The sequence below is a fragment of the Coffea arabica genome, chromosome 4c, assembly GCF_036785885.1.
Source record: "Coffea arabica cultivar ET-39 chromosome 4c, Coffea Arabica ET-39 HiFi, whole genome shotgun sequence".
NCBI lineage: Eukaryota > Viridiplantae > Streptophyta > Magnoliopsida > Gentianales > Rubiaceae > Coffea > Coffea arabica.
This window is the reverse complement of record NC_092316.1, coordinates 31780267-31792426: the sequence shown is the minus strand read 5'-3', so window position 1 is coordinate 31792426 and position 12160 is coordinate 31780267.

Genomic DNA, 12160 nt, shown 5'->3' with positions numbered 1-12160 from the left:
TTTTCTACCCAAAGTATGTATTTGCATTTTGGACAAAGACTAATGAATGAGAAATGCAATCCTAAATTCTACGATGTCTCTCGTGAGGTTTTTGGTCCCAAACCACATGAATTGTGGCGGCCAATAAAGGGAAACCTCATAGAGGTCGATTGATGCAAATGGTGACTCAAGTGCAAGTGTGCAAGTGTATGAAAATCAAAGTGTTTGTGTGTGCAAATGAATGAAGATAGAATAGTACATATATAAGTGAAACTTGAATTTCATTTGTGAAGTAAAGTAAATAAATGATAAAAATGTAGTGAAAAATATGGATTGAGAAATGTAAGAAAAATGTGATTAAAAGAGTATGGAAGTGATAAAAATGAAAGTATGACCCTAGGGGAATGCAACAAGTCGGGTACGGGGGTTGACTTCTAACTTTTTGAGATTTTAATTTTCCCTTTGATTAGAAGGAAAAACTAGCGTGCTAAGGCTATTTTGAAGCCACACTCGCTCGTTTCCCTTACCCAAGGGGGTTTTCACGCAAATGAACTCTAACTAGCATGAGATGCAAGTCCTAAAGTGAAGGGGAAGGGGTTTGAGGAACATACCAAATGATAAACTAAGGAAAAATGCGTGATATGTGGTGATCATGCACTTCGTGAAAAAGGAGAAAAAACCTATTGGGTCTAGCATTGGACTAGCCCCTCCTATGAATTCCGACTAGCGTTGGACTAGTGGAAACGATAAAAGAAACCACAACTAGCGTTAGACTAGTGTGGTGACGTACATTCATCCATTCCATTCATCTATACTTAAAAAAAACGAGTAGACATGCAAATCACTTAAATCATGTAGCACTTATCATGCTCGACTAAATGCCAGATCCTAATAAAGCATTTAACATATAACACATAGGCATGCAACCATTACATTTACTAACTAAAACAAAGGGGAAAGGGAAAATGGACCAAATTACTTGCTACGCCCTATCTATTACAAGCCAAGAGGTGTACACATACCCCATTGATAGAAATCGAAAGTAAATGAAATAAATGAAATGAAATAAGGAGTGGCTAGAAAAGCAAGTAGACATGCAAATTTCAATTAGCACATTAGTCCACATAGGAGAGAAACAAAAGATAAAAGAAAGTTATACCTCCCCTGTTCGTGAAGCTAATAAGTGGAAAAGGTTCTAATTTGAGCTAAAAACCATTAAACAAAAGATTAATGTACCAATTTAATAGTAAATCAATCAACACAAATTATTCAAAAACAAAAGTTAAGGAACCACTAATAGATACGAAATTGAACCATTGAAGCCTTTCAAATAATCAAACAAATCCATATTCGTCAAATAGGGATCCAAATGAAAAATGAAAAAGACATTTGAAGGATCAAATTGATGGATATTTCAATTTCTAGAGCCATAGTGCAACAAAAAGGAACTTGAGGGGTCAAAATGCAAATCTTAAAAAATTATTTCATGCAAACTCATGCAAATGAACGTGAGATTGTTTGCAACAAGAAAACATTTCTGCAATCAAACTATCAACCGCAACTTGCATTCTCACAAGCAAATATCAACCTTAATGCCAAAACTTGATCAAAACCATTCAACCAAAAAAAACATCCAAACATACAATGCAATTTCAACATTCAACAAGACAAACCAGAGAAGGAAAATTGCGCAAAGTGCTAGAAGGTAGCTCGGCAAAAAACTGTTTCGTTCATTTTTCAAAACTGTCTGGTAATGGTTCAAGTATTCAAAACCCAAAAGTGCAAACTCAACACCACTCACCCACTTCCCCTTTAACATCGGATTAGGCTAGTAAAAGATAAAATAGAAAGATCAAAACTAGCTTGTGTGGGTTGTTGTGGGAAGAAAAAGAAAGCAGCAAATTATGAGGATGAAAACGCAGCAAAACAAAAAAAATGCAGCAAGAGTTTCTGAAAAACAAACAAGCAGGTTGCTACATTTTCCTTCTCAAACTCAGATTTCTTAATCACAGCCTTAAGCTAAGCAAGAGACTTCATGACTTCCAACCACAACAAGCAAGAAACAATAAAGGAACTGATGCAAAAGAAAATTCTGGACAAAGCATTCATGCACAAAAAGCTAGGTAGCCTGATTGAATTCTTTCCCAGCAGATACTCAAACCCAATTCAAACATTTCAGATTCAATCATGCAAACTCATCTTCCCCTGCCCCTTTTCACACAAGACATAATAACCAACTAGAAGAAAACGAAGTATGGACAAGAAACGCAGGAAAAGCAAATGCGACAACACCTATTCTGCTGCAATTTTTCTGCTGCCATTTTGCAGCTTCAGGAAAAATCTTTCCACAACCATTCTCATGCAATCTCTTCTTGCACTTAGGCATATTCATGCAAACAACCAATAAAAGGCTTGATTGAACTGTCATCTAAATAAGATACCAGCCTGGAACCGAAATGAAAGAATAAACAAAAGACTAAAACCGTAAGACATGAAGATTCGGCCAGCTATGTACATTTTCCAGCAATGTAGTAGTTTATTTATAGAGCTTTTGTCCCTAATTTTCTTCAATTCTTACTTCAACTCAACATGCAAAAGGTGATTAGCAATCTACAAACTAGTCTTAACATCCAACATAAGAATCTTAGCTAAAATTCGAAGGAAAACTAGTCAAGTGCTCAACTCCTTTCTCTCGGCCATGCTGAAAAATATTTTCCTTCCATAATTACTTCAGTTCATGGTCCAATTCACCAGCTTTTCAAGTGTTAAAAAATCAATAAGATAAACATGAAAACTAGAACAAGATGTTATAAGACATTTTACTTAGGATTATAGCCAATGATCATGGAATTTTCCAAATTAACAAGAGTGTTTCAACCTACTCTCTCTCGGCCAACAAAACAGATTTTCCAGCAAGTTATTTCGAAATTTTCAACAAGGTTTCCATCCAGAAAATTCAACATGCAATACTAGATATAGGTCATATAGGGCATACAACGGGATTTTCCAGCTTCAATCACCAAAACATCCATTAATACTCAAAAGAACCACCATCGGCTAAGCTGAAACTTTTCCAGCGGCCATGTAGTCCTCCAAACAAGAATTCCAGCAACAAAACTCAAGCTTGTCACCATAAAACTTACATGCATCACCAAATAAAGAGCAATCTATCAGGTTTGATCCAAAACCAAGTTCGAACAAACATCAAAAACACTAACCAACCAGAAATTCATTCAGTTCCTCTCGGTTGACTTGCATGCAACCAGATTTTGTTTTCCTTAAATTTTCTTGCTTTCTCACAGCTAATTAACTTCATGCAAAGCTTGATCATCCAGTTTTTAGTTAATTAACTACACAATTAAACTCAGATTATCACAAATTGGCCAATTAAGGCTGTAAATTTCCAGCTTACTCATTCAGCACTCCAATTCTTTCGAAACCAGTTTTCTTGTGACTTAATCTATCATCCAACCACATAACCACCACATGCAAGCTTATAATCAACATCATCTATCCCTAAACAACTAGTTTAGGTCCAGAAATTACCTCAGCTTGGAGTTCACACACACGGCTAGCAACAGAAATATTTTTCTTCCTCTCGACAGTCCAGAAATTGCAGCCCGCTAGCTCTCCCTCTCCCTTGCTCAAGCTTGCGACTAGGATGGAGGAAATTTGGCTCTCAATTTCTTCACTAGCTCACGGATGGAAGGAAGAATGAACAGCAAGTCTCTCTCTTCCCTCCCTAGTTTACGGACAGAAAGGAAAAGAATAAAAGGCTCGGCTCTTTCTCTCCCTCACACACTCTCGGCTCACGGCAGAAAAGAAAAAAAAATGGAAGTGCAATGTTGTGGTGGATTGGAAATCATATCCCCCCCCGTGGAGTGTGTAGGTAGTGGAATGTATATATTGAAGTGTTTGGAGTGGAGCTAAGTCGGCACTTGGAATGGAAGGTGCTGGAATGTGAAGTGGAAATGGAACCGGCAGAAGTGGAGTTGTGATTTTTTTTGATTTTTTGATTTTTCGATTTTTTGATTTTTTTTTTTTTGAAATTAACTAAATAAAACTGATAATAAAAATAGATAACAAACAACAAAAACAACAAAAACAAAAAAAATAATAATAATTTAATTAACATTGGATAGAAACTAAATAAACTAGAATCAACAAAGCACAATTTTCCATTTTTCATCAATTTCCTCTTTTCTCTTTTCTTTTTTTTTCACAAATTTTACGTTAAAACTTAAAACTAAAACTAAAACTAAAACGTGAACAAAATTAATATGACAAATAATAACAAATAAAAGACAAATAAAAAGGTAACAACTAAAATGCAGACAATCTAAAACAAAATCATGAATTAGATGCAACATACAAATTATTTAAAAATTTGGTGTCTACAATCGTTATAAGAATTTTTCAGAAATTTCGTCTTATCGCGCATAAATTGGAAGTACGCGTTTTTACGCGCGCGATTTAATTTAGGAACTTTAGACCCTTATTTTGGGACAATTTAAGAGTGAATAATAGTTATATGAATATAAGTGCATTAGAGGTTTAGTGCATTAGTGAAACAAACGCACGAGAAAATCGAGCCCTAATCGCGCCAAACGCACCCTAATGTGAGTTGACTAATGGGTGATTTGAGGCCACAAGTTGATGTCTTCTCTTGGAAGCTTAGAAATCTGATCACACTCTCTCTCTTGCTCCCTCATCTGGCCGGCTAACAAAGGAGAAAAACAACTCCAATTCCATCCTAATTTCTTCACCAAATCTTCTCCATTTCACTTCAAATTTCAACCACTCTTAGCTAATTACTTGGAGATTACATCAAGCTAAGAAAGAGGGCTGCTATCCACGATTTTCTTGAGCATCTAAGGGGCCGAAATTTCTGTCTATTCATCAAGGGAGGTAATGGACGATCAACTCCTTGAATCTTAGTTTACGGAAGCTCTATTACACGTATAAACTCTTGCATGCATGTGGGTGGTCTTGTTTATGGTTGATTTGTGTTGTGTGGGCTCTAGAACTCCCACTTTTGATGGAAGGACTGATTGATGTTCGATGATGAAATTAATGGTGGTTTAGTGCTTATATTAGTAGATTAATTTTGTATTGTTGGTAGAAAATCAAAGGAGGTGCTTGGAGCAAAAGTGACTGTTTTACCCCTGCCTTGTCCGACCATTTTGTGCACAATTTTGAAGTTCTAATGACTTGATTATGTTGTTTACATGTTATTGTGAGTGTGTACAAAATTTCATTGAAAAATAACATGATTTGGTTGGTCAAATGAGTTGATTTCCAAAGTTAGCAAAACTGGAAAATGAATCCCGTATTGCCCAGGCAGTCATTTTGTATCGGCTATAACTCTTTGCTCCGATGTCGAAATCAAGTGACGTTTGTGGCATTGGAAACTAGACATTCCCAGCTTTCCATTGGTACCAATTTCACATTCTGGTTCCACTTGAGTGAGTCACACCATTCGATTGAAAATCACTGTCCTGTTTCATTTCTCTAGACAGGACAGGACTTGTATCTTGATGCTCAAAAACGAGCTGTTTGTGGATAGAATTTCAAAATGGTTTCTTCTGATAAAATTCAGCTTTATGAGATAGCTTTCCAACGCCATCAATCACGCTCAATTCCAAGTTGAATTGAGTGAGTTGTGGCCATATTTCGAAACTGATGCAGTGAGTAAAAATCCTCTTTTGACTAGTTGAATGGCCTAGCTTGATTTGGGACTTGTTGTTTTGGAAACTTTGATGTCCAATATCTACCAAACTTTATATTAGATGTTCCTTGGACTTTGTTTTACAAATAAACTGGATTTGGGTTGGTTGCATTGGACAAAATGTTTAAAAAGAAAGAAGAGCTAGAAGACAGTTTTGCCTTGGGAAATTTCTTAAACTTTAATGGTTTAGTTAACTACCTTCTCGTGTGAATTTTCAAATGAAATTTGATAGAGGAGTGGTCCTCATATGGAGGTTTAATTGTACAAAATTTGGTGATATTCTAAGACCATTTTGATATGCAAATGATGCCCCGAAATTGCTCTTCGAATCTGGAAAACTTTTCCTTTTCTCTTAGCCGATTAGCCAATCTTGACTTGGGACTTGTCATTCGAAATTCTTGGTATAAATCACCTACCAAATACAGCTTGGATGTTTCTTAGGCATTATCTACGCAAATGAACCATATTTGAGAGGTTTTTAGTGGCCAAATGTTTGAGAAAAGGAAAACAAAGGTACGAGGCAGATTGCCTTGGAAATTCTTGAAAACTTCAACAGTTTTGTTAATTGACTCTTCGTGCTAGATTTTGCTTGAAAATTTGCAGAGGAATAACCCCTATATGGTAGTGTAATACTGCTAAATTTGGTGCCATTCCAAGTCCGTTTCAGTGTTCAACCAACGTCCCAAAGTTCATGTTTAAATCTGGAAATTCTTGATCGAGGAGGAAATTTTAGCCAACTTTGAGCTGCTATATCTTGGCACTCAAAACTTTGATTCTTGTTCCGTTTGTTTTGTTTTAAACTTTGATTGTAGCTCTAATTGAGTTCTAAATTTCGGAGGCTAGTTCGTATTGTGTGAATTTTGCTGGATTTTCAAAGTTGGTCAAAAACCAACCCCGAAACTGTCATAATGGTCCCAAGCAGCAACTTTGAGTCAATTTTTGAATATCTTCCGTTTAGAATCATGGAAAAGTATCTTCTAGGAACTTTTAGTGCTTTTGAAGAAGTTTCCAACGGTATCAAGCTTTCTAATTATGGACCTACATAGTGCAAGATACGATTTTTCTAAATTGACACCCAAAGCTGAAATTTGTCAATTTCTTAGAAAATGAGATTTTGGAAACTTGCCTTCTTTTCTCGATACCGATTGAACATCTTGAACTCGATTTCATGGAAAATGTTAGTCTCTCTCTTTAGACTTTAAAACTTTACTCTTGAACCTCGATTTACGAGTAATTGAGGTTCATTTTCATAAGATTTCCTTAGATTGCAGTAGCGTACAATCTTCCTCGATAATTAGAGATTCGTAGTGATATTGAGTGGTACTTGATTATTGTTTACTCAGGCACTCGACGGAATCTCCAAGAGGAACTCGGAGCGGACACCATAACGCTTGTTTGAAAAGTACTTGCTTGTTTTGACTAGGTGAGTGTTCCATATAGGAATACGTAATTGAATAAGTCTAGGACACGCTTATTTCATGATTATTAAGTGTTAAGTGCTATGTGTTAAGTATTTACCATACTCATGCCTATTTAAGGAATGTATACTTGCATTGTATATCTACATGAATTGGTTAAATGATTAACCATATCAAATGACCATATGAACTCGATACATGCTTAACTTGCTAGATTATTTACTTAGCCTACTTGATTTTGAGAAATGGAGTCGACTGTGTACTTTATCGCACTCGTTCTCTTTTGAGATGAATAACTCATGCTTGGAAATGCTCGAATAACATGACTTGGTATGCTAAGGTTGCATACTTCGTTGGAGTGAATTTCCTCGACTCTCACATGGTAAAAATGGGATAACGGCCAATGATGGCCTATTCATATGACAAATGCCTGTCAATTAACCGTCACTACTTAACTGTTAACCGTTAACCGTCAACCGTTAACCGTGAACCATTTACCAACCGCATGACTACTTGATTACTTGACTATTTGCTCACATGATTTTCAATCTACATGACTATTCGATATCCATGAATTACATGCTCCCATGAAATCAACTTGTATTGCTTACGTGCTTACGTGCTAAGTATCTACTTGATTATCATGAATCACATGTTATATGAAACTGTCCATCATTATTAGGCGAGTGTGTACTTTACCTCACTCGACCTACTCTAATGATGAATTTTACCTTTTGTCGAATTACTTGGTTATCTGTGCATGTTGTAAGCTCTAAGCTGAACATGGGCCCTGCCCTTGGTTACTGACCTACTCGAGCCAGAACTGGGCTCGGTCGGGTAGGTTGGAACCCTGGGCCACCGTTTCGGAATACTCGAGTATTACCACTGGAGGGATAAGGCGATGGCCAGACCGTACCGTGGGGATCCAGAAGTCATAAGGTGCAGATGACCGACAGAGTTCCACTGGAACACCGTATCCTACAGTATATGTTTACCTGGTATCATGATAATTGTTTCATGCTAAAATGCCAATATGAAATCCTGAGCTATGCCTGTAATAAGCTCCAATCACTCGTGAACTATACATGCCAATGTCTTGAACCATAATAACTGTCTCATGATAAATGTCTCATACCATGATAATGTCTCAAATTACCGTACAATGATTATCACCTCATGATAACATGCCATTGCGTAACCTTGAACCATGCATATGATATGCCCAATCTACTTGATTTATTTGAACTGTTAGAGTGTCCTGGAACCTCACTGGGCTGTGTGAGGACCCGAAAAAAATTTCTTATTTTTATCGAATATCAATGGTTTAATTAAGTATTAATCAACCTGTTTTTCCCAAATAATTTATTACGACCATTTTAAATCCATTCGTATGGAATAATGTCTTCATTATGCTTTTAAAACGTCCCGTTAACAACTTCAATTTTCAGAGGATTGTTTGAGTGAGAAATAATGAACACGAGTGTTTCAAGGTGATATTGTATTCGAGAGTATGATTATCCTGGGGAAATTAAGAACGGACAATAGCAGATTAAGAAAAGTTAATCGAGAATTAAAGGTGAATAAGTTCTAAGTGAGCATATACTACTCACGCGTGGATAGTTTTCCAAAAGACGCATGGATACAAATTTATTGGAGATTTGAGGAGTTAATACTCGACTCATGTGAGGACTCGTAAAACTCCTATTAAAACCCTAATTTGAGCTTATTTAATTATTTACTTGTTCATTTATTCCGAGTATTATTTTCTAGACCTATTGAACCTAATTACGTGGAAATATAGCTTCGGTATATTTTTAAAGTGACTTGTTTCAAGAATTAATTTCCTGGAGTACGTTTAGTAAAAATAGTGAATAGTGCTTGGAGATTTTATCCGCGTAGTAGCACAATAAGTTTGGAATATTGGAGACTTGTACTATGGTCCTAAAATAGGTAATCTTATGAATAAATACTCAAGTGATAGTTAGTAGTGCAATCGTTATAAGAAATTCTCGGAAGTTTCGCGTTATAGCGTTAAAATTGACGGTACGCGTTTTCACACGCGCGACTTCATTTGAGGGACTTTAGACCCTTATTTCGGGACAATTAAGAGTGAAGAATATTTACATGAATATATATGCATTAGAGGTTTAGTGCACTAGTGAACCAAACGCGCGAGAAAATCGAGCCCAAAACGTGCCAAACGAGCCCTAATGAGAGTTGACTATTGGGTGAATTTCCACCACTTATTTCACCTTCTCTTGGAAGCTAAAGGAAATCAGATTTCTCTCCATCTTCTCTCTCCTCATTGCCGACCAGCTCTCTTCTCTCTCTAACTCATTTGCTTCAAAATTTTCAGCTCACAAATCTCACTCAAAACCACCCCAAATCATCTTCAAATTCAACCAAACTTGCACCACACTTAGCTTGATACTTGAGGAGCCTTTTGAGCTGCAAACAAGGGCTGGAAATCACGGTTTTTCTGGAGCAATAGAGGGCCGAAAATTCTGCTTGAACACCCAACCAAAGTAAGTGATGATCCACTCTTGGAAACTTGAAGTTTGGAAGCTATCTTACCTTGTTAAGTTCATGCATGCATTTGGTTAGCTTGTGTATGGTGTAAAAATGTGATAGTGGGCTCTTTGAATTCCCACACTTGGGTTGTTGTTGCTGATTTGATGATTGATGGTGGTTATATTGTCGGTTTAGTGGTTAAAATGATGCATTAGTGGTGGGTAATTAGTAGAAACTTCATTGGGTGTAAGAAGCAAAAACTTCCGATTTTGCCCCTGCCATGTTCGGCCATTTTGAGGCCAATTTTTACTGGTCTAATGGCTTGAATTGGATGTTTATAGGATGTATTAGATGTGTAAAAAATTTCATTGGATAATATTGAGGTTTAATTGAGCAAATGAATTTTTTTGAGAAACTAGCAAATCTGGAAAACTGTTCGCGTATGACTCTGACCAGTGGTAGTATTTCGGCTATAACTCTGTCCTCGGATGTCAGAATCATGTGCCGTTGGTGGCTTTTGAAACTACACATTCCTGGATTTAATTTGGTATATAATTCACGTTCTGATTCTTTGTGAGCAAGCCAAACCAAATGTTTTAAGTTCGCTGTCCTGTTGCTCCGTTCATCTGGAATGAAGTGTTCAGGCAGCAACTTGATGCCCGATTTTGAACCAGATGGGTGCCGAATTGTGAAACGATTTCTTCTGTGGTATTTTAGCCCTATGAATGAATTTTCCAACGGCATAAGCCATGCTCGATTCCGAGTTAAATTGATTGAGTTGTGACTAAAACAAGAGGACTGCCCTGTTTTGGAAAAACGTAATATTTGGACTGATTTGGGACAAAAACTTGGGAGTGATCTTATTAATTGAAATTTTGGTGCTAAACCATTACTAAAGGTATCATGGATGTATCATAGATCTTTATTTCACAAATGAACCATGATTGGATAGTTTGCTTGATTAAACGTTTTGAAATGGGTAATGAAAGTCTCAAGGCAGATTGCCTTATAATTTTCCTGAACTTTGGTTGACTAATTAACTATCTTACCGAAGGTATTTTTCCCTGAAATTTGATAGACCGGTACCTTTCATATGGGAGTAAAATACTGCCAATTTTGGTACCAATCCAAGTTCGTTTCGATACCCAATTAAATTGCTAAAGTTGGAGGTTCAAATCTGGAAATTCTTCTCCAGTCTTGAATTTCCCTAACTTCGGGCTACCGTATCTCGGTACTCGAAATTCCGATTCTTGATCCGCTTGTTTTGTTATAAACCTCACTTGTAAAACTAATTGAGCTACAAATCTCAGAGGCTGGTTTGCAACGTGTGAATCGTGCCGAATTTCCAAAGTTGGCCGAAATCCAACTTAATTCTGCCATGTAAACCAATCCTGCATCTTCAAGCTCATTTTTGAACACTTTTCACTTCGATTCATGGAAAAGTGTCTTCTAGGAACTTATAGTACTTTCTAAGAGGTTTCCAACGGTATAAAGTTTTCCAATTCTCGACTTATACCGAGCGAGTTACGATTTTTCAAACATTCATAATAAAACTGAAAATTTTCCAATTTCAAAGAAATAGCGTTTTTCAAGAACTCTTTATTCTTTTGATATTCTTAAACGTTTTGCCCGCAACTTCCATGATAAAAACTCAAATAATATTGTACATAATAAAAGGCAAGTTGAACCTCGATTTACGTGTAATTGAGGTTCCTTTTGCGAAATAATCCTTAGATTGTACTAGTTTACCATCTCCTTGATAAGTGGGTTATTTGTGTGATTATCCGCTATTAATTGCCAGGCGCACAAGGAGACCTTCAAGAGGATCTCACTGTGGACACTTGAATCTCCAAAGACAAGGGGTGTCGACAGATCCCTTTACTGCAGACCACACTATTGAATTGCTCGGTGAGTGTCAAGTGTGTGAATTCTTGATACTTGCTTAATTGTGGTAATTGTTGGGAATTTTAAAAAAAAAATAAGGGCGGGTGCGTACTTTATCGCACTCATTCTAATTTCAAATGAATGATTGAAATGTATTGAATGAACGAAATGTATTGAATGAATGAATGAAATGCAATGTTATAATATGATTACCTACGTCGTTGGAGTGAACCTCCTCGACTTTAGAATGAATGGGGGACGCCCAAACTCATAGGCCGACCTTGGACTCGAGCCGGCAATGGGCTTGGTCGGGGCCTGGGGCGAGCCATGAGATACATATAAGCTCGACCTAATAAGAGGTCTTGCTTGGCATACTCGTAGAGTATCGCCCAATAAATGACTTGTGGGCCCTTGGGGTGTACGGTGGACGGAGGGAAGTAAGTGGTGATCTACGGAAATGGAAATACCGACCCGGTTGACAGGAGGGTCAACGCGGGAAGGTATACGAATGACATCGGCAGAGCAAGTGGAACTTTGCTCCTGAGAGCTACTATATCCTTGAATTGTTTCTGATTACTTTTCCTGCTTGAATGGTCGATTATTGAAATAACGTGGTTTATTTATTAAATTTGGGATTGTT